The 21775-nt window shown below is 37.6% G+C and overlaps 2 long non-coding RNA genes across 2 annotated transcripts in view; both read left to right on the plus strand.

The window, feature by feature from the left end:
- Positions 1–489: 489 nt before the first annotated feature.
- The window catches only part of LOC145516433 (uncharacterized), a 51218-nt gene continuing 29932 nt past the window's right edge, over positions 490–21775 (plus strand). Inside the window, exon 1 of the long non-coding RNA XR_014061388.1 lies at positions 490–743. This is a non-coding gene — a long non-coding RNA (uncharacterized LOC145516433). The remainder of the gene's footprint in view (positions 744–21775) is intronic.
- Positions 4719–20021, plus strand: LOC145516434 (uncharacterized). Its single transcript, XR_014061389.1, has 3 exons — positions 4719–5025; positions 18747–18921; positions 19285–20021. It is a non-coding gene; the product is annotated as an uncharacterized LOC145516434 (long non-coding RNA).

The following is a 21775-nucleotide window of genomic DNA, read 5'->3' on the forward strand; positions in this document are numbered from 1 at the left end:
AGCCATGCCTGGCACATGATAAGTTCTCAATAAATATATGATGAATGAAAGAAAATGATAGTTACCAGATAAAATATGGAATAGCTAGTGAAGCTTGAATGCCAGGTGAACAACAAATCATTTTTTAGTATAAGCATGTATCCAATATTGTGTGGGACATGCTTACATTAAAACACTAGCTGTTGTTTATCTGAAATCCATACCTAACGGGACCTTTTGTATTTTTATGCAAATCTATGCATAATGGGTGCAGCTTACAAAAACTGAGACATGAAGTTGTTGCAATCAAATAAAGTGGACCTAGGTGGATACTGCGGAGAAGGAAATGGCATCCCACTCCAGTATTCTTGCCTGGAGAATCCCAGGGACGGCGGAGCCTGGTGGGCTGCCGTCTATGGGGTCGCACAGAGTCGGACACGACTGAAGCGACTTACCAGCAGCAGCCGCAAGTGGATACTGAGCAACCTGAGTCTCGCGAGAGAAGGAGCGGGAAAGCGCGAGAGGAGAGCAGGACACGTGATCCGGACTGAAGGGAGCGGCACCACTTGGGAGCTGCCAGAGGGCTCCTCCGGAAGGCACCGGGAAGGCAGGCGTGCGGGTTTTAATTCGGAAAAGAAACTTTTAATTTAAGTTTCCTCTTGAGTTGAACAACTCTGGACGCCTTTGGCAGAAAGTACACCCGAATCCTCCACTAACGGAGTCCTTGCCCTTCCAGCCACAGTACAACGCTTCGAAGAAACCAAGTAAGTTAAACCAAACGAAACCCAAACCTTTTCGGTGTGGTGTAAAAATCGTAAAATTGTGTGTTTGTATGTGTGTATGTGTGTGTGTCGCATTCTTGTTGGAGAGAAGAGGCAGACTTCTTTAAGAAACTAGTTTGCTAACTGCTGATTCAGGATAAAAAGGTTGAAACCAGAGGTCAAGGTGGAGCACACAGCCCTTAACACTTGGTGGAAGAGGTTTTTGTGGTTCTCCAGGCTAGAAAGCATCCGACCTTGGCCAGCCAAGAAGCAAGGTCAAGGGTGATTGAAGCGGAAGGCACGGTAGCCCAGGCAGCCCCCATGTGGAGAGGGTAATCAATTAAGACACTTTAGAAACAGTGAGAGACTTTATTTTGGGGGGGCTCCAAAATCACTGCAGATGGTGACTGCAGCCATGAAATTAAAAGACGCTTGCTCCTTGGAAGAAAAGTTATGACCAATCTAGACAGCATAGTAAAAAGCAGAGACATTACTTTGCCAACAAAGGTCCGTCTAGTCAAAGCTATGGTTTTTCCAGTAGTCATGTATGGATGTGAGAGTTGGACTATAAAGAAAGCTGAGCACTGAAGAATTGATGCTTTTGAACTGCGGTGTTGGAGAAGACTCTTGAGAGTCCCTTCGACCGCAAGGAGATCCAACCAGTCCGTCCTGAATATTCATTGGAAGGACTGATGTTGAAGCTGCAACTCCAATACTTTGGCCACCTGGTGCAAAGAACTGACTCATTTGCAATGACCCTGATGCTGGGAAAGATTGAAGGCGGGAAGAGAAGGGGATGACAGAGGATGAGATGGTTGAATGGCATCACCGACTCAATGAACATGAGTTTGAGTAAACTCCGGGAGTTGGCGATGGACAGGGAGGCCTGGCATGCTGCAGCCCATGGGGTCGCAAAGAGTTGGACATGACTGAGCAACTGAACTGAACTGAACAAGCTTAGGGTGTTTTTCCTACTAATCCTCATTGGGAATGAACAGGGAGCTGTTAAACTGATAATGAAGTCTTATTTTAAAGCAGCAGTGAGTTACTTTATCACAAATTGCTGTCCTTTTGCTCTCAGCTGTCCTATTCAAAGTCAAAGCCCACCTTTTGGGTTAATTTCTACTGTATAGCAAAGTGAATGAGTTCTATGTATACAGTTGTAATTGTTTAGTCCCTAAATCATGTCCAACTCTTTGTGAGGTATGGACTGTAACTGGCCAAGCTCCTCTGTCCATGGGATTTCCCAGCCAAGAACACTGGAGTAGGTTGCCATTTCCTTCTCCAGGGTATCTTTCCCAACCAGGGATTGAACTTGCATCTCTTGCATTGGTAGGCGTATTCTTTACCACTTAGCCACTAGGGAAGCCATATGTATACACATATCCCCTCTTTTTTGGATTTGCTTCCCATTACGTCCCCACAGAGCATTGAGGAGAGTTCTTTGTGCTGTAGGATAGGTTCTCATTAGTTACCTATTGCAAGAATACTGGAGTGGGTTGCCATGCTCCTCTCCAGGGGATTTTCCCAACCCAGGGATCAAACTCTCCCACATTGCAGGCAGATTCTTTACAGTCTGAGCCACCAGGGAAGCCCATATATAGTATCAGTAGTGTATATATGGTAATGCCGATTTCCCAATCATCCCATTCTTCCCCTTCCTCCTTGTATCCATATGTTTGTTCTCAACAGCTGTGTCTCTATTTCTGCTTTGTAAATAAGATTGTCTGTACCATTATTTCTCAGATTCCACATATATGCATTAATATGCAATATTTGTTTTTCTATCTCTGACTTACTTCAGTCTGTATCACAGTCTCTAGGTCCATCCATATCTCTCCAAATAAACCAAGTTTGTTCCTTTTTTATGGTTGAGTAGTTTTCTATTGTATATATGTATCACATCTTCTTTGTCCATTTGTCTGTTGATGGGCATTTAGGTTATTTTCATGTCCTAGCTAGTATAAACAGTGCTGCAGTGAACACCGGGGTACATGTGTCTTTTTGAATTTATCTTTTTCTAGGTACATGCCCAGTAGGGAAGTTGCTGGGTCACATGGTAAAGAATCCACCTGCCAAGGCAGAAGAAGCAAGAGATGCAGGTTCTATCCCTGGGTTGGGAAGAGACCCTGGAGTAGAAAATGACAACTCACTCCAGTATTCTTGCCTGGAGAATCCCATAAGAATTGGAGCCAGGCGGGCTACAGTCCATGAGGTTGCAAAGAGTTGGGCACCACTGAGTAACTAACACTTTAACTTTCATTCTGTTCTCCATAGCACCAGTATCAATTTATATTCCCACCAACAGTGCAGCAGGGTTCCCTTTATTTCACACCCTTTCCAGAATTTGTTTGTAGATTTTGTGACGATGGTCATTCTGACCAATGGGAGGAGATGACTCAATGGAGTCTTATTCATTAGATTCCTGATCCATTCATTTACAGCTTGCCATTTGTGGTTTCATGAGTAGAATACTCAGTTTTATGAAACAGCAGCAAACTAAAACTTTGAGAATTTCCTGGAGTGATTGATTAATGTATGTGAACAGGAAAAGAATATTTTGTAAAAGCAGTTTTATTATTATTGAAAATTTCAAGTGGTAGTTTAGAGAAATATACTATATTTCCCCTCTAAGGAATACTTAAAGTGTATTACGTCTTTAATATTTTCACATTAGTTTATATCCTATTAGTCAGAATTATTGTTTCCTGTTAATTCCTATAGTATTTAAATGCATGCATAAGTCATATAGAACATTAGAGACACTATTTATTTTGTCTGTTTATTCCTGAGTACATTCTTTGGCCAAAAAGTTTGTTTGGGTTTTCCCATAACATCTTATGGGAATATTATATCATAAACCTTTGTTTATATGCAGGTTTTATGGTAATGTGAAATATACATTCAAAAATTGAAAAGAGCTTCAGGTGAAGCTAATATTGACACAATTTTTATAAATCTTACCACAATCTTAAAGATAACCAAATCTTTTAAAGCTTGAAACTGTGTCATTTTCAAACAATTTCTTATGAACCTGACAGGAAACATTTGCCTAAATATATTAATTGTTCTATTAACTCTAAAATTTAATGGCAAAAGCAGCATAGAAAATATTATGAGTGAAATTCTTCAACTTGCAATGTTTGCAGAATAGTTTTTAGCCAAGAGATTTTGGCACACAGAGTGTGTTTTTCTCATTTATCATGAGGAGAAATAAATGTCAGTAAACTTTGGCTCAAAAGGAAGGACTAAAGCTTACTAACCAGTAGGCTTTTGAGAAATGCTATAGATCTGATGGGTGAATTTGAATAAAATTTTGAAGAAAAAAAATGACTTGCAGTTTAGAGGAGAGAGGGGTTTTTACATTGAGCAAGCAAATGAACTGAGATGCACACAGACGAGCTCTCCTCTGATGGGTTCCAAACTCAGAAGGGCACAGAGTTCCCTGAAATGATTCTGGTGGGTGGGGATTGATGAGAGAGTTGTAGTCCCAGGTCCCAGGCAATTTCCGCTATCTGTTCTGTCTCCGGAGAGACAAGCTCTTTGCTTCTGTAGCAAAGAATGTGGATAGGTTTCTCTTGATTACCTTGAACGTTTTAGCATTTCAGAAGATTCTTATAGATTTATTAGATGCTGATGTTTTGCCATGAGCATTTAGTTTCTCTTCACATCTTACAATTAACTCTGGTTTTCTCTTTAACTATGGGCTTCCCTGGTAGCTCAGCTGGTAAAGAATCTGCCTGCAATGCAGGAGACCCCAATTCGATTCCTGGGTTGAGACAATCCCCTGGAGAAGGAATAGGTTACCCACTCCAGTATTTTTGTGCCTCCCTGGTGGCTCAGCTGTCAAAGAATCCGCCTGTAATGCAGGAGACCTGGGTTCAATCACTGTGTTGGGAAGATCCCCTGGAGAAGGTAATGGCTACCCACTCCAGTATTCTAGCCCGGAATTCCATGGATTGTAGAGTCCGTGGGGTCACAAAGTGTCAGACAGGACTGAGCGACTTTCAGTTTCACTTTTCTTTCTCTTTAACTAAAAAGGATTATCCTTTTTTTTTTTTTTTTCAAATCTTGGTTCTGACTCTACATACATGAGAAGAGAAAGTAATCTGAGGAAAAATAGTTGCTATTCTCTGCCAATAGAGTTCCATGGTTGTGAACAGCCTCGAGCCCAATCTCTGGCCTTATTCCTATGTTCTCAAGTCCTGGTTGTCTCCACAGAGCCCATTTTCCATGATATGCTGAAGTCAGTCAATTACACTTTTTCCCTTGCCAGAAGACACAAGTGAGTATCATATAATACTAGAATGCCCCATTTTCATTGCTTTGCTTGTCTTGTATTTCTTCTTACTTCCTACAATCACCAAGCAGTCAGCTTTCTATCATTTATCTCTTTTTTTTTCTTGTTGCTTTACATTAATGTGACATCTGGTTACATTAATGTGCATCTGGTTTTATTTTCTGAGTATGTCATGGGATATTGAGAGTAAGGATTAATCATTACCATATAGCAACTATCATAACAGAAAGGCTTTGTGTCTGCGTCTATTTTTTTTTCTTTTTTAAAATTCAATTACTTATATGATTGGAAGTAGTATCTTCCAAAATCTAAAACTTCCTAACAGCCGTAATCAAATCTTTCCAAGGCCTTAATGCACACAGGCAAGATCCTCAAATTTAAAGATTCTAACAGATGTACTTGTTTTCACATAATATAATACACTTCACAATTTTATTTTTTAACTCTTAAATAATTTTTCCAGCTGAGTGAGCACATGATCAACATGCTCAGGAGATGGTTTAAAGGGATCATTTTCAAGTCCAATCCTTTTTCTCTCTAATAATATTCATGTGCTTAGTGTCTGACTCTTTGTGAACCCATTATACTATAGCCCACCAGACTCCTCTGTCCATGGGATTTCCTAGGAAAGAATATTGGAGTGGGTTGCAATTTCCTTCTCCAGGGTATATGCCCAACACAAGGATGGAACCTTTTTCTCCTGTGTCTCCAGCATTGCAAGCAGATTCTTTAACTGCTGAGCCTTTGAGGAAGCCCAATAATATTCATATCCCTTCCAAAAAAACTCTGCCTTCTTACATTTAGAAACTAACCTATTTTGTATAGTCTCAGAGGCTTCCAGTTTCTTTTTGGGTACTTAAAAATACATTTTATTTTAAATAAATAAAATGTATTTCTCTGGTAATGACTGGTGTTGAGCATCTCTGGAGATTAATTCTTTTGTCAGTTGTTTCATTTGCAATTATTTTCTCCCATTCTGAGAATGGGGTTGGAGATGGGAGGGAGGTTCAAAAGGGAGGGGGCTTATGTAAACGGATGGCTGATTCATGTTGATGTATGGTTGAAACCAACACAATATTGTAAAGCAATTATCCTCTACTTAAAATTATATAAAGTTTTAAAAAAGACAAAAAAAGATAGAGTGTTATAAAATAAAAATGTATTTTAATTAATTATTGTGCATAAACTCTTCTTGATTAGAGGCATCTTAATAAGATGGAATTTGCTGAACATGTGTATTTGGAAAGAAAATAAAGAAGTTATTCTCTAATGAAGTCATATAAGATTTTGTGTTTCTGCATTGTCATTAACAAAGCGTAATACTTTGGTGCTCTTGTTTATTCAGTCATAATACCCTGTATCCATGGCCACAGTGATATGATCCAAATGGTTCTATAATAGATCTATCTAGTCAAAGCTATGGTTTTTCCAGTAGTCATGTATGGATGTGAGAATTGGATTATAAAGAAAACTTAAGTGCCAAAGAATTGATGCTTTTGAACTGTGGTGTCGAAAAAGACTCTTGAGAGTCCCTTGGACTGCAAGGAGATCAAACCAGTCCACCTTAAAGGAAATCAGTCCTGAATATTCATTGGAAGGACTGATGCTAAAGCTGAAACTCCAATACTTTGGCCACCTGATGCAAAGAAGTGACTCCTTGGAAAAGACCCTAATGCTGGGAAAGAGTGAAGGCAGGAGGAGAAGGGGATGACAGAGAATGAGATGGTGGGATAGCATCACTGACTCAATGGACATGAGTTTGAGCAAGCTCTGGGAGTTGGTGATGGTCAGTGAAGCCTGGCGTTCTGCAGTCCATGGGGTCACAAAGAGTTGGACACAGCTAAGCAACTGAACTGAATTGAACAGAAACCAAGGATATCAAGGGCCTTCTTTTCTCAGCGTTATTTCAACCTGGATTAGAAAAGGTGTTGTTACTCTTTTTTTTTTTTTTTAATAAAAAAATAACAAAAAAAATTCCAAGCATGTGATTCTGGGCTTACAAATAGCTATAAATTCTGTCTTGGAAATAGATACCACAAGAAGAGGAAGAAGGGTAATCTCTAGAGTTTAATTCTTAGACATCCCAGCCGTTTGCAATTGCTTGAGAGGTGAAGATGCATTTTATGCCCAAGAAAATTTGAATTGGTCTTTTGTCTTTTTTAACTAAATGCTGAACATTGTGGATGTTATCATTTGTTTGACTTCTCTCTTTAAATATTGTTGAATTTGTTTTAGCAGTTAAACTGCTTGCAGATTACCTTGATCTTTTCTAAGATTTTTTTTGTTCAGGTTGTTGCTATTTCGAGGGCCTAAAGTGCCCTAGAACCCTTTTAGCCCTGCCACTAAAGCATAACTCTTCTGGTGCCTTTCATGAGCACCACCGTGGGTTTCTGAGGTCTGTATCTCTGTCTATTCAGAATTGAAACATATACAACAGTTTAGGGGTTCTGGGAATTGTTGAGGTTGCAGTTCCTTGGGAATAGTTCTTTGCCTACCCACCCTTGTAAACTTCTGTGCTTGCTTTAACGGATGCACAGGTAATTTGACACAAGTTGGTCCGTTTTGTTTTTCTGTTTGTTTTTGTTACTACCTCAGTTTGGCATTCTTCTTTGAGGTGTGTAGAGTTTCCTCCTGTACACATACCTGGCTGTATGTCACAAATTTTCTCTTTTGTTTTTTTATTTTTTGGGCACATTTTTCCTAGGACTTAACAGTTTTTTTTTGGGGGGGGGGTCGTGCTTTTGGTGTAAGAACTCTTTCTTAGCCCTAGATATCCTGAAGATAGGGTCCACTTTTTCATGTAAAATTTGTTAAGTTTTATGTTTTACATTTTACTGTGTGATCCATTTCAAGTCTATTTTTGTATAATGTGTAAGACTTAGGTCAAGATTAATTTTTTTTTTTTTCGCCTGTGAATGTCCGATTCTTCCAATACCATTTGTTGAAAAGATTATCTTTCCTCCATTTAATTGCTTCTGCCTTTGTGAAAAATCAACTTCAGAGGCTAAAGTTTTTCTACAAACAAGAGATGGGAGAGGGGAGGGGGTCTGTCTTTAGATGGCCCCATAGGATTCTGCTTGGTTATAGCTTCTTCAAGATTATATTAATGAAAGGAAAAAGAAATCCCAGGAAACTCTCCATCAGATCATTCCTCAACCCCAAGGTTCTTACCAGTTTGCTTTTCTCTGTCCAGAGCTTCAGCCTTCTTATGTTTGTTATTTATTTAATGTCTAGGGGTTTTGCTTATACTTGGGGGAATAGGGAAAAGTATGTCTACATGGTTGTCTCATAAACAGAAGTCTTTAGCTCTTGTTCTGCCATCTTGGGGTAGAATCACTTACATTTACTGAATCAAACTGAAACCGAGTCCCCCTAAAATAGAGTTCCCTTACTGAGTTCATAATTATTCTCGCTAGCTAAAAGTTTATTGTCTCAGTGGTCCCCTCTGATTTCAGTTCTGTGTGAACTGAGCACTAATTAAGCAGTCAGAAGACTAACAATGCTGTTGTTGATAACACCTCCTATTACTGTAATTGCTCTTATCAACATCATTATTAACATACAAACTTGAGTTGTTCCTCCAGGATAAGATGAGCTAACAGAGTCCTGGACCACCTGAGTGGAAAACTGTAAACCAGAGACATTGTGACTCCCAAATATACAATTAAGACATGTCATAGAAATGTCACAAGGTAATGCTAAGCCCTAGCTTCTTGGTTCTTCGCCTTTAAGACACCTCTTAACTCAAAGAGCAAGTTTCAGTGGAACTGAAAGTTGTTTCCCAGTCCTTTGCTGGATGTCATGCAATGATTTCTTACTTTGCTGCAAACTCCCACTGTCAGGAGTTTGGCTTTATGTGCTATAGGCACATAAGTCCTTTACTCAGTTATAGAACTGCCTAAGAACTTTTACCTTTTGTGTGTGTGTCCAACTATGTGTTTCAGAATGAGTATTTTGCAAATAACGATTCTGTCTGTCATGTTACTGAAAACATCACAACCAGTTTTCAGATAAATTTGTGTGTTTGTACAGTTCATGACATAACTCACTGTTTCATCCCAAACCTATTACCATTGGCTAGCAAAATACCTGGCTAGTACTAGATGTTTAGTAAATATTACTTGAATAATTAGTGAAACAATAAATGCTTGCAACACAACAGTGACATCTAGCCACACTCATTTCTTCTAAAATCAATTATTCAGGGAATTCCCAGATGGTCCAGTGGTTAGGATTCAGCACTTTCACTATTGGACATGAGTTTGATCCTTAATGAGGGAACTAGGATCCCACCGGTCATGTGGCCTGGCCAAGAAAGCCTCAATTATTCATTGCATTATGTAGATGATTGTTTGCTTTTTTTTTTTTTCATTTTTCCAGATCATCTGGCATTCAGATAATTTAAGGTTAATAGTTAAAACTAAGTAAACTTCTAACGTATTTAGCATACATTTTGTAGCTTGAACTACCATGTCATCATCTTGGAAGTGCCGATGCTGGTTCTTCTTCATACTTGTTTCTATCCATAACTGTCTACTCAGTCTCCACATAGATGGTTAATTAGGTCAGTCTCAGAGCTTCACTTCTCTGCTTTAAAAGCTTTTGTTTTCCATGCTACCTCCATAATGGCAGCCAGGTTCACTCTCTGGTCTTTAAGGGTCTCTAAATTCTCGCCCCCATATACTTTGATGACTTCTCTTATGCTATATCTCGTATAGGCTAATGGTAAGTAAAATTTTTCCCCAATCAAATTATACATTAATTCCAAACCCCAGGTCTCAACAGCTTCTGAAAAAAAAAATTTCAGTCCCAATTTCTCTTTTCTGTCAGGATAATCAGGAGAGCTCATCACTTGGATTTTTTGTAAATTGGCCATCTCCTTCTTCAAATTACTCCCCAGAAGCTTAAGCATTTCCCGGGGAGCTGTTTCACAAATACTTTGAGACAGTTATCCAAGTTTCTTCTGCTCCAGCCCACTTGCTTTGCCAACATACACTCATCCATGGTGCTGCTGCTGTTCCCAAGACCCCCATTTGGCTAAACATAGGTTTTCTCAGCTTCCGACTTCCACGGGTCACCTCTTGCCCCACTAAGGTATATGACATCAGTAAAGGAAAAAAAAAAGATGGTTCCTTTGCAAGTCATCCTTCCTCTTGAAAATGACCACAATGCCACTGAAACCAAGTAGTACTTCTAACTATATTCCACTAAAATATCATGGATTGAGGGTGAAGTAGACATCACAAAAGGATGGTTTATATACTTCTCTGGGCAACCCTGGACTCGGGTGTCTGTGAGGTTTATCCTAGACCTTGTTTTTGACTGCAGGCTTATCTCCATGAACACTTTTCTCATCTTTACACTTCAGCTTAAGTCTAATATAACTCTTCTTGGACTCTGAGAGAGGGAAATTTAAAAGGGAGAGGATTTTAACAATAAAAAAGAAGAAAGCTTTTTAAAAGTATTTGTAAATATAGCTCTATGTTTTAGGCTTAATTCCAAGATTAAGATGTGTGAAGTTAGAGAATTCAGAGGAACTTTTTCTACATGCTGTTCAGCATGAGATTGAAAGAAACAGGTACAAAAAGAGGGAGGAGCTGTAGAATTTTTAGTTTTTTAGTTTGTTTTGTGGCCTAAAAAAAAAAAAAAGTTCCTGCAAATCAAGATTTAAGTGAGTGCACAGCTGGAGAGCAGAGAATCTGGCAAAGACGAAAATGGCAGTCACCCAACCCAGCTGTCTCATTACAATAAATCCTCAACAAGGCCTCCTGCATGGGGCAAAAAACATATGAAAGTGAAACAAATAGTTACTTGAAGTGAGTGAGTTTGAATAGCTCTGTCATGATTTAAGATCCAAGTAAGTGTCTGGGAGTTGTTTAAATAGGACACAGAAGGAGACCTTACGCAAGAGCATGCAGTCAGTCAGTTAATGGTGTTTGCAGATTCTGTGTTCACAGTGGACCATGTTGCTGCTCTCCGTCCATCACGTATCCTGCTGACACACTTATGTCCAACACAAGTAATCTAAGAGTCTGTGACTTTTATATCACATTCCCTTTTCTCCTAGTTAAAAAAGACAGTGTGGTGTGGGGGAGTAGGGGACACTAGAAGAGATAAGGGGGAGGAGTAATAGATAATGGTGATTAAAAAAAAAAAGTCTCTAAGTAGACTACCTAAAATACTCTATATGCATTGGTACATCTTCTAAACTACGGGTTTCCCTTTCCTCCTTAGTCAAGGGTTATGCTTGCAGAGTTGGTGTCTGCTCTTAATCACTGGTCTGGATTTCTGGGAGAAACAGCAGAGTTGAAGCCAGAGACCATGGTTGAAACCTGATGTTGTGTTTAACACTGCTCAATAACATAGACTTTCCTTAACTTAGTCAATTTTAGTTTTTCGATCTGCCAAAATTGAATTTTAAATGAAATGAAATTGGATACATATGAAACTGTTGATATGTTGAACGATAACGATTCAATTATTCCTTTGGGCCATCTCCCAGTATGTTAGTTTCAAGTCAAAATATCAGCCTTTCTTTCAAGACTTTATAGATTAGCATTTAAATTTTTTTTTCTAAAAAAATATGCATTCCATCTGGTATAGAGTTGTCAAATAAGGTAGTTCCCTCTACATTGAAGATATAGTAAGCTACATAATTATGCCTGCTATAGTTTTTACTGCAATTTTTTTTTCACCTTACTTTGAAATGCAGTTAAGTCTCTTTCAGATCAAAAAAAGAAATATCATCACAAATTTTGGCATTATAACAAATTGATAAGTTTTATATCATTTACTAGCCATAACTTTTATTTTGAGATCAATACATTTACTTATCACATTTTCAAACGGACTTTTTAGGCTTTGGTTGGGTTTTAGCCCATATAACTCATTTAAAAATTAGGTTCTGAATCCATGCTTTGGACACACTTGAACTTACACAGAAAACTGCTATAAACCAATTCATTATAACTGATTTTAGAGGCAAGGAACTCTTCCCATTCTCTTTTATCTATTCTTATAATTCACAAAATTAATGGTTGAAGTTGCAAATTAAGTTCACCTGCAATACGATGTAGGCTTTGATCACCGTTAAGTTTTAAAATTATTTTTACACTTTTAATCTAGACTAAAATGTTAGACTTATGAGTTGGCCTTGAAGACTCTAGAGCTTTTTCTTGTCACGAGTGTTCCTGAAATTTAATGTGGAGTTGTGAATGTGAGGTCAAATGCACTAAAATGGCTAAATGAGAGCATAAATATAACTAGAAAATGTGTAACTGAGCACACACACGTAGATCCATAATCTCTTTCTCAGTCAGCTTTATCAAAATAAAAATTTTATCTCTATTTGTCTCTGCTGCTTCATTTTTCAAAACCCCACAGTAGAGCAGGAATTATCTAGTTTTTAATATTAAAAATCCAGTAATAGTATATAGAGAGGAAATACTTTAAAAAAATATTTACTTATTTCCCAAAAATATTATCTTACTCAGGAAATTTCTGTCCTGCCCAGCTTGCCTTCTGATTGTTTTAAAATCAGTGTAAAACATATGAGATAAATACATGGGTATAGATTTTTGTTAAGAATTATAAAACATATAAAATCTCACCATTTTTCCAGGCAATTATTAATTCTAGCTACAATATATTAAGTTGGTGCAAAACTAATTGCAGTTTTTGCATTGGTGAAATTTGCCATTTGACATTAGAAAACTTTCTTAAATGTGGTTATGTTGTATACCATTTTAATACTCATTTCTTGCTTTATTTATTTATTTTTTTGCTAATGACTTATTACTTGCTGCTTATTTTATTTTTTAGACTAGGGAAATGATGTTAGATGAAAAGCAAAATCCAATGATTTTCTTATTTGATTTCACAATGGGTTGTAAAGCAGTGGAGACAGCTCACAACATTAACAATGCATGTGGCCCAGGAACTGCCAATGAATGTATAGTGCAGTGGTAGTTCATTCAAAGGAGACGAGAGCCTTGAAGATGAGGGTGCAGTGGCCAGCCATCAGAAGTTGACAGCAACCAATTGAGAGCAATCAAAGCTGATCCTCTTAAAACTACATGAAAAGTTGCTGAAGAACTCCACATTGACCATTCTATGGTCATTCAGTTTGAAGCAAATTGGAAAGGTGAAAAAGCTCGACAAGTGGGTGCTTCGTGAGCTAACTGAAAAAAAAAAAACCTGTTATTTTGAAGGTCTTCCTCATACTATGCAACAACAAACAATTTCTTAATCAGATTGTGACATGTGACAAAAAGTAATGGGCTTCCCTGGTGGTTCAGAAGGTAAAGTGTCTGCCTGCAGTGCGGGAGACCTGGGTTCGATCCCTGGGTTGGGAAGGAAAAGGCACCCCACTCTGGTACTCTTGCTTGGAAAATCCCATGGAGAGAGAAGCCTGGTAAGCTACAGTCCATAAGATTGCAAAGAGTTGGATGCGACTGAGCGACTTCACTTTCACTTTTCACTTTCATACAGTTGGCGATGACCAGCCAGTGGCTGGACCAAAAAGAAGCTCTAAAGCATTTCCCAAAGCCAAACTTGTACCAAAAAAAGGTCGTGGTCACTGTTTGGTGGTGTGCTGCTGGTCTGATCCACTACAGCTTTCTGAATCCCTGTGAAACCATTACATCTGACAAGTATTTTCATCAGATCGATGAGATGCATTGAAAATTGCAACACCTGCAGCCAACATTGATCAACAGAAAAGCCCAATTCTTCTCCACTACAATGCCAGACTGCATGTCGCACTACCAGCACTTCAAAAGTTGAACAGATTGGGCCATGAAGTTTTGCATCATCAACAATATTCACCTGACCTCTTGCCAACCGACTACCACTTCTTCAAACATGTGGACAACTTTTTTCAGGAAAAATGCTTCCATGAGCAGCAGGAGACAGAAGATGGTTTCCAAGAGTTTGTCAAATCCTGAAGCAAGGATTTTTATGATACAGGAATAAACAAACATTTCTTGTTGGCAAAAATGTGTTGATTGTAGTAGCACCTATTTTGACTAATAAAGATGTATTTGGGAGCCTAATTATGATTTAAAATTCACAGTTAGAAACCACAGTTACATTTGCACCAACCTAATAATCCTGGCTCTGGGCATATACCCATTTTTTATGTGAATTGCTTCGTTGGGGTTTTATGGAGACAATAAATTTCACTCCCCTTCCTGATGTTCAAAATCTTTGAGAAAAACAGGTTCTAATGGAGATCAAAATGCCAGCTCTAATAACTGTACACGCATCAGAGAATGTAGCTTTACTTCTGTAAAGAAATGAGTTCATTAATCCTTTACCTCTGGGCCGCATGAAATTGTAGGCCATTGAGTGCAGAGAAATAAAAAAATTTCTCTGGAATTTCCACTGATTCTGAAATGGGAGACTCTGTGGAGAATAAGCTCAGGCATTTCTTCCATATTCAATGAAGCCATTGATCAGATAAGACAGTTTTCTTCATTGCATGGTGAAGAAAGTGAGAGGGGAGTGATGAGAAGCCAGCAGTGTTTGTGTAATAAATGTCCTTTATGTTCCCAGGAGCCTAGGGGAGTGGAGGTTATCCACACAGCTTGTAAATAATTTCCTATTTTGTTCTTGATGCCAGTGCTTTGGGACTGCTACTCAGTCACTTGGCCTAATCCTGAATTCTTGGTCAGAAGTTGTTTTTTTTCCAGTCATCTGATACGTCTGTATAATCACCTGACTTACAGAGTCCAGCTCTCCCTGTGATGACTTTGATCACCCAGATCTATCTTGATTTTACTTTATTTCTTGGCTCTGTAGATCCATAGAGTCTTCCTTTCACATTGGTTGTGGTTCCTAAAGGTGGCTTTAAGCCTCTTGACTTTGAGCTTGATTTTATAGATTTCATTTAAGTATTTTTCCTCAACTACCCCTTAAATTTTGTTCTGCCTCTCTGTATCCCAAGCCCCAGCATGATACGTGGTGTGTGTTTTCTGATTCTGTATTTTGCCCAAGTCCTTATTTTGCTTTTCTCAGAATATTCTATTTTCTTTATCCTACCTTTTCAGATTTTGCTATTTCTTTACATCCCAGAACAGAAGGTAACAAGGTGGTAAAAGCTGGATATAGACTTGGAAATATTAAGATCTGTATTTGTTTGCTACCTCCACAGACTTCAAAGATTTGTGTTTTAAAAAAGTCACATAGCTTAAACTTCAGTAACTTTATCTAAAGAAAATTCTCACAATCAGTCATAATAATTAACTATTAAATAAATTAGTATAAAAATTTCTTAGTCAATTGCAGGCAAAAAAGTGACTAGAATGTCCTTAAACATGTTAGAGATTTACAATTTCCCATTAACTTGTGTTATTTATATTTCTTTCTCTTCCATGAAAATAGACTTAGATAGCCCAGTTTTTATGAATTAATAGTATATTTTACCTATGCTATTTCACTTTTGACCTGTACCGTTTCATTTGTTCATTTAATTAACAACTCATTGGCTTGGTTATTTCTCATGGTGCTTAACATTTGTACATTCATGTCTTATTTTCCTACATTCTCATTTCCTCCATCCTCTTATATAAAATCCTTATAGTTAATTAGTTGATGGCTGGGCATTTTATGGGCTTCCCTGGTGGCTCAGAGTAAAGATACCCAGGTTCAATCCTTGGGTTGGGAAGATCCCCTGGAGAAGAGAATGGAAATCCAGACATTTAATGTTCGTAAATGTATTAAGGTCCATGGATTTCATGTTGTAGGAGTTAATTTACATTATTGAGTAAATAAATGATGCTTACCGATAAATAAAGATGTGGAAAAGTGAATGAATTAAAGTATTTTGCCAATCTTTTAGGATAATGTAAGCAAACTACTTTTTTATCTGCTTATTGGTCCCTGGCACTAACACTAAAAGCATGGAGATAGTGAAAAATGTGATTACATAGTTTTCTCTATCTTTTGAGTAGAGATTGTGTTTCATACATGTATGAAAATAATTATTAGGTGAGTTTAGGCAATTTAAAAGTTAGAACTGTTCATGTAGTCCCTAAATAATCTGAAGACAATGTCAGAAGATTCCTGAGAAGTGCATGGATAGGAGATACACTAATCTTACAAGTAAGGTTTCAAATCATAAAAATCCTGTTGAAACATTTGAAACTTGATTAACCTATTTTGTATAGTTATGAAATTATATAAGTAAATGTGGGAGTTACAGTTTTATTTAAATACAATTTCCTCACAAGGATTAAAATAGAAAAAGTTAGATGAACCACCATGGCACTTGACCATTTTTATCAATGACCACCTGATTGTTTTGAAACCAAGAAAGTTAATTTGGGAATTTTTTATGTATCATAAAAGTAAAAGCTATATAATGAGGAATGAGCAGTTTGCATAATAGTAATAATTACTAACATTCATTGAGTCTATGATTCAGACCCTCTTCTAAGGACTTCTTAGACCTTGCTCACCATCCCTTGGTCTTGCTGTTCTCACTGACAGATTAACAACAACATTAAGAAAAAAGACAGGGTCACCTACCATGCCCTTGGGATTAAAAAAAAAAATAGCAGATATGGTTCCTGGATTTAATCACTCACAGTATAATCAAAGAAAAAATAAATAAACCTATGATTCTGACTCAGAAGAATACATATGATGATCCAGAATTAGCCAAGATACTCTTTCAGCAGAGAAGACCAGACAAAAGGTTCTTCCTGAACTTTCTGCTGAAGGGGCTCAAACCCAACATGTTGGAAACCTGGAAGTTGTTCTGCCGCTGCTCTGAGATCCGGTCATACTATATCACTCACACACTCTGTCCGTTTGTTTTTCTACAACACTTACATCCATTTCGGATTTTATTGCTGAGCTATTTTCTTTGTTCATATACATGAAAAAAATTTTTCCTCCGATTCCATGTAATCAGCAGTGACAGGAATTTTTTAATCACTTGAAGTCAGGACTTAGGAAATTTGCTCAGACTATAAGTCAAAATGGATTAATCTGGTATTAGTCTTCAAAGAATTTCATGAAAAATTCCAATTAAATTGGAGTTTAGGTCCCTGCCTCCAGAAAGCCAAAGACTATAACGTTTTTTCATTGGCATATCTTAGATCCTCTCTTTAGCCTTTCTCGTGTGACAGGGAGAAATGAGCATAAGGGCACTAGTTTTGTCCGCCCCTGAAACACAAGTGAGGCTGGAGGTTCAGATAACTTCACTTGCCTTTATATGATCTCCCAATTTTTTGTCAAAAGATGCGGACAAAAGTAGGCTAAAAATTCAAGTTGACAGACAAGCAATTGAACATTAACATTAAAAAAAATATATTTATTTGGCTGCTCTGGGTCTTAGTTGTGGCACACCACAGGATCTTCAATCTTCATTAGTCCCTGCAGGATCTTTTAGTCAAGACACGTGGGATCCAGGGATCAACCAGGGATTGAAACCGGGTCCCCTGCATTGGGAGCACTGAGTCTTAGCCACTGGACTGCAGAGAACTCCCAAACATTAACCTTTTTAAATGACCTAAATAAGATGCTTTTGCACCTCTGACTCATTTATTTTCACATGGTTTCCTCTAACCTTTATCAGCTTAGTAAGGATTGAGTAACTGTGAACTTCAAGTCCACAAGCAACACCAAACTGCTTCAAAACCAGCTGAAACTGGTACTGTGATGACTATCTTTCTCTGCTGTCCTCACCCTAGGCAAGAGGCTTTTACCACAAGTTTGAGGAAAAAATCAAATAACTATGACTTTCAAAATTAATAGCTACCTCATTCCCTTAGTTTTCCAAATTATGTCAAATACTTTAAAAACACTTTTCCTTTTATTTTGAATTTTGTCTTATGTTTATGAGTGTTTTCCCTAAAGAGATGCCTGATGATTAATAAGGATTTCTGGACATGATGTAAGTTTTAATGAAAGCATTCCAAGATTTCTCCTAAATAAAATTACTACTATTTTTGATTTGTAAGTGAGGTTAGAATTTGATATATATAGTTCTACTCAAGCTTTAAAGGGATTTATTTATTTTTTACTGTAACGTGCAGAAAAGCAAAAACTATTGGGAAAATGAACTCACACATAAATTAGTTCAGTATATAAATTTAAAACTCTTCACCCACAATGCACAGTAAAATAAATACAAAGGGTTTATTGGACAAAAGCAATAAATATGTTAAAAAAAATTCTCCTGTAGTTAATAAATAATAGTTTCATGTGTTCAGTTGCTCAGTCTTGTCCAAGTCTTTGTGACCCCATGGAGTACATCATGCCAGGCTTCCCTGTCCTCCACTATCTCCTGGAGTTTGCTCACACTCATGTCCATTGTGTCGATGATGCCATCCAACCATCTCATACTCTGTCACATGCTTCTCCTCCTGCTCTCAATCTTTCCCAGCATCAGGGTCTTTTCCAATGTTTTAAGCCAATTAGGGGAAAAAAGAATGAAATTAAGCAGTCCTTACTAAAAACGTCCATGGAAAATATATATGACTTTGAATGATCCAAAGTATAAATGTTGTGATTATATAAATCTAAATGTGCTTTTTCATGTATAAGTAAAATTTCATTTCATAGCTATTATTTGATTATACTTTTCTATGTGTCTTGAGCTCTCAGTATTTATTTTCAGCCTATCTTCTGTAGCTGGTTTTAGTTTTTTTGCCTAGACTCCCTTCCTTTTATTGAGTAACCTGCTCTTTCACTTTTAGGGAGCTATTCCTTTTGCATATATTATTTATTATCTTGAAAATAGCTGTTATCTTCATGCACAACTCTGATCTCTCTGGAAAGAATGAATCATCTAAGTGTAAGCATGCAGACCAAGCAAACCTCTCAACATCGTTGGAATTTTTCACACAAAGGAAACTGAATATTTTCCTTAAGGTAAAGTTGGAAACTGGCAAACCCCAAATTTCTGACCACTATTGCTCTGGCACTTTGAAGAAAGTAGATTTGATATTGTCATGGTCTGTGTACAAAGTTCCCTTCATAATGAGGAACTTGATCCTAAACCCTCCTGAGAAAGTTATACTGAAGTATAAATACATTGCATACATTGTGAAGGTGTGTTTTATCATTTCAAATGAGCCCTATAAAACAGTGTATAAAGATATGACCCATCAATTTGATGTTCCCTTTCCTCTAGACCTGCTCTAGAGGAAAAAGCTGATTTGATTTGTGATTTGTCAGACTTTCTGAGAGCTGATTAAATCCAGGAATCATATCTTCTTCTTTTTTTTTTGACAGGTCAACAGTTTTTTTATTCATCTGCTTCTTCCTCCTCCTCTTCAGTGATCCTTTTGACCAGTCATGGGTCCTTAGATCTTTTCCAAGTCCTCTGGCCAATATTTCCTCAGGGAAATGAAAGGCTGAAGATGCTGTTCAAAGCTGTATTTCTGCATCTTGTCCTTGAAGTTAGATAAACCATTTTTCTGCCTATTCTAATATTTCCATGGAACTAATCAATTTGCACGTCAAATAGCATCTTTCCATTGCAGCGAATAAGACCGATATCAAGGAGAGGCCAAGATGAGAGATAGAGTCCTGACCAAGTTCACACCACTGTTTAAAGTGTCTAAATATTTTGTCCCCATCTTTTCTACATTTGAGTGTATTTTCCACACTTCTCTTTCAGTGTGAAGCATTTGTATCTTCCCAGTTAACTTTTCTTTTTTTTTTTGCTTAGATTGAGTTGTTTATCTTTAAAAATCGAGAAGCCTGATGGATAGAGAAACTGTCAATAGTACTGGTATATTACAGGTGATAAAATGGGGACATGAAAGTAGGCACTGAGGTGTCAGACATTTAGGATTGGTGAAAGCTGTTTGGACCATGCAAAAGCAATGTCATCAAACTATAACATGCTGGTCCTTGAAACCCCAGGCATGTATTCACACATGCACAAAAAGCCATTTAGGTGGCTTCTCAAAAATATGTCAGCTATGTGTTTGTTACTTCTTAATTAAAATGCTGCTAAAGTAAAATGTACTTGAGCCCAAGCCTGTCTGTCCCAAGAAAAATCATGGACAGCTATTCAACCTGATGAAACCCATGATCAGCTAAGAAATTGGTTACAGAGATTACTTAGAAAAAGACACATACATGTGCCTTCCATATTTTGTTTTAAACTAAGTGCACATTTTGGAGCATATTGGTTAATCAGATTTCTGCATCTTTTTTTTTTTTTTTTACATTTACCAAATCCACTATGTATCATTTAACATGTCTAGTTTCTTTAAAGTGGAATGTAGATTGAAATGTGCTTTTAGATATTTACCCTTTTTATGTCAATATTTTAGTTAATTTATATACACATAATTCAATGATTTTTTTTATGTGTGTGACTAGTTTTATTAATTTTTCCCTAGCATTTAATTTAGTTTTCACAGAAATAACAATCTCCATTCCTCTTTACACTCGTATATCTAATTTGGTATACATATAGAAATTAATTATTTACAGAAACGAACTGACAAAAATAAGCTGAGGAAGCAAATGCAACAGGCTTTTAATCATGTACTTCAATGGATGGGAGCAGAGGAGCTCCATCGTTCTGGAATGTGGCCCCGTAGGAGAACTCAGCAAGATGGGGGAAGAGGTCATAAAGTTTTACCCAGAAGATAGAGTGAGGGATGTATTCTTTTGGTAAGGTTGCCATAACAAAGTACCACAAATGGAGTGGCTTAAACAGCAGAGGTTTATTATCTCACAGCCCTAGAGGCTAAAAGTCTTTTTTTTTTTTTTTTTTTTTTTTATAAATTTATTTATTTTAGTTGGGGGCTAATTACTTTACAATATTGTAATAGTTTTTGCCATACATTGACATGAATCAGCCATGGGTTTACATGTGTTCCCCTTCCTGGACCCCCCACCCACCTCCCTCCCCATCCCATCCTTCTGGATCATCCCATTGCCCCGGCCCTGAGCCCTTGTCACATGCATCGAACATGGAATGGTGCTCTGTTTCACACTAAAAGTCTTAAAGTGTCCGTACCTTCTGAGGATCTGTCCCATGCCTTTCCTCTAGCAGGGGGTAATGCTGTGTCATCATTTCAGCTCTATCACATGACTTCAGTAAGAGAGGCTCTGTCTGCCTCTGGCTGGTGATAGGACTCTGAGCCTGATCAAAGCAGAGTGAGTGATTAATGGTAAGCGTGTTGATAACTGTATATGTAAATTGCACAATAGGAGGTGAGGCATTTGGGGATCAGAAGGAAAAAGAAAATTAGTATGCATGTTACTTAAACATGTGATATAAACTGGATCCTCCTGTCTTGTAAGAGCACAGACTGCCTGAGCAGGAGGTGGGCATAGTGCCCAAATCTATTACCTAGGACACCCACCTTGCAGCCACAGGAGGACCCAAAGCATAAAACCCAGCAGAGCCAATCAGAGACCGTCTTGGGGAAGTGTTTTGTTGTTATCAATTGTTTGTTCTTTGTACATTTTATTTGATTACTAGAGACAGTGAGAATGTTATTTTTTAATAATTTCCATGCTAAAAGATGCTACTAGTCATGTATCACACCATCCAGAAAGTCTGAGAGAATGAGGCAGACATACAGACAGAAGAGAAGAGACTCTGCTTCCAGTTCTAGATTATTTTCAGAATCGATCCCAGAGCATAACTGTTGAGTTATTCCTTCACAACATTGTGAGTGGTCCAGGAATCTTTTCAATACATTTCCCTTTTTGTTTTCTCTGGTTCGGAAGTTTTCTTTTTTCTTTTTGCCCAAGA

Source organism: Giraffa tippelskirchi, chromosome 8, assembly GCF_054371585.1.
Source record: "Giraffa tippelskirchi isolate mGirTip1 chromosome 8, T2T-mGirTip1v1.2.pri, whole genome shotgun sequence".
NCBI lineage: Eukaryota > Metazoa > Chordata > Mammalia > Artiodactyla > Giraffidae > Giraffa > Giraffa tippelskirchi.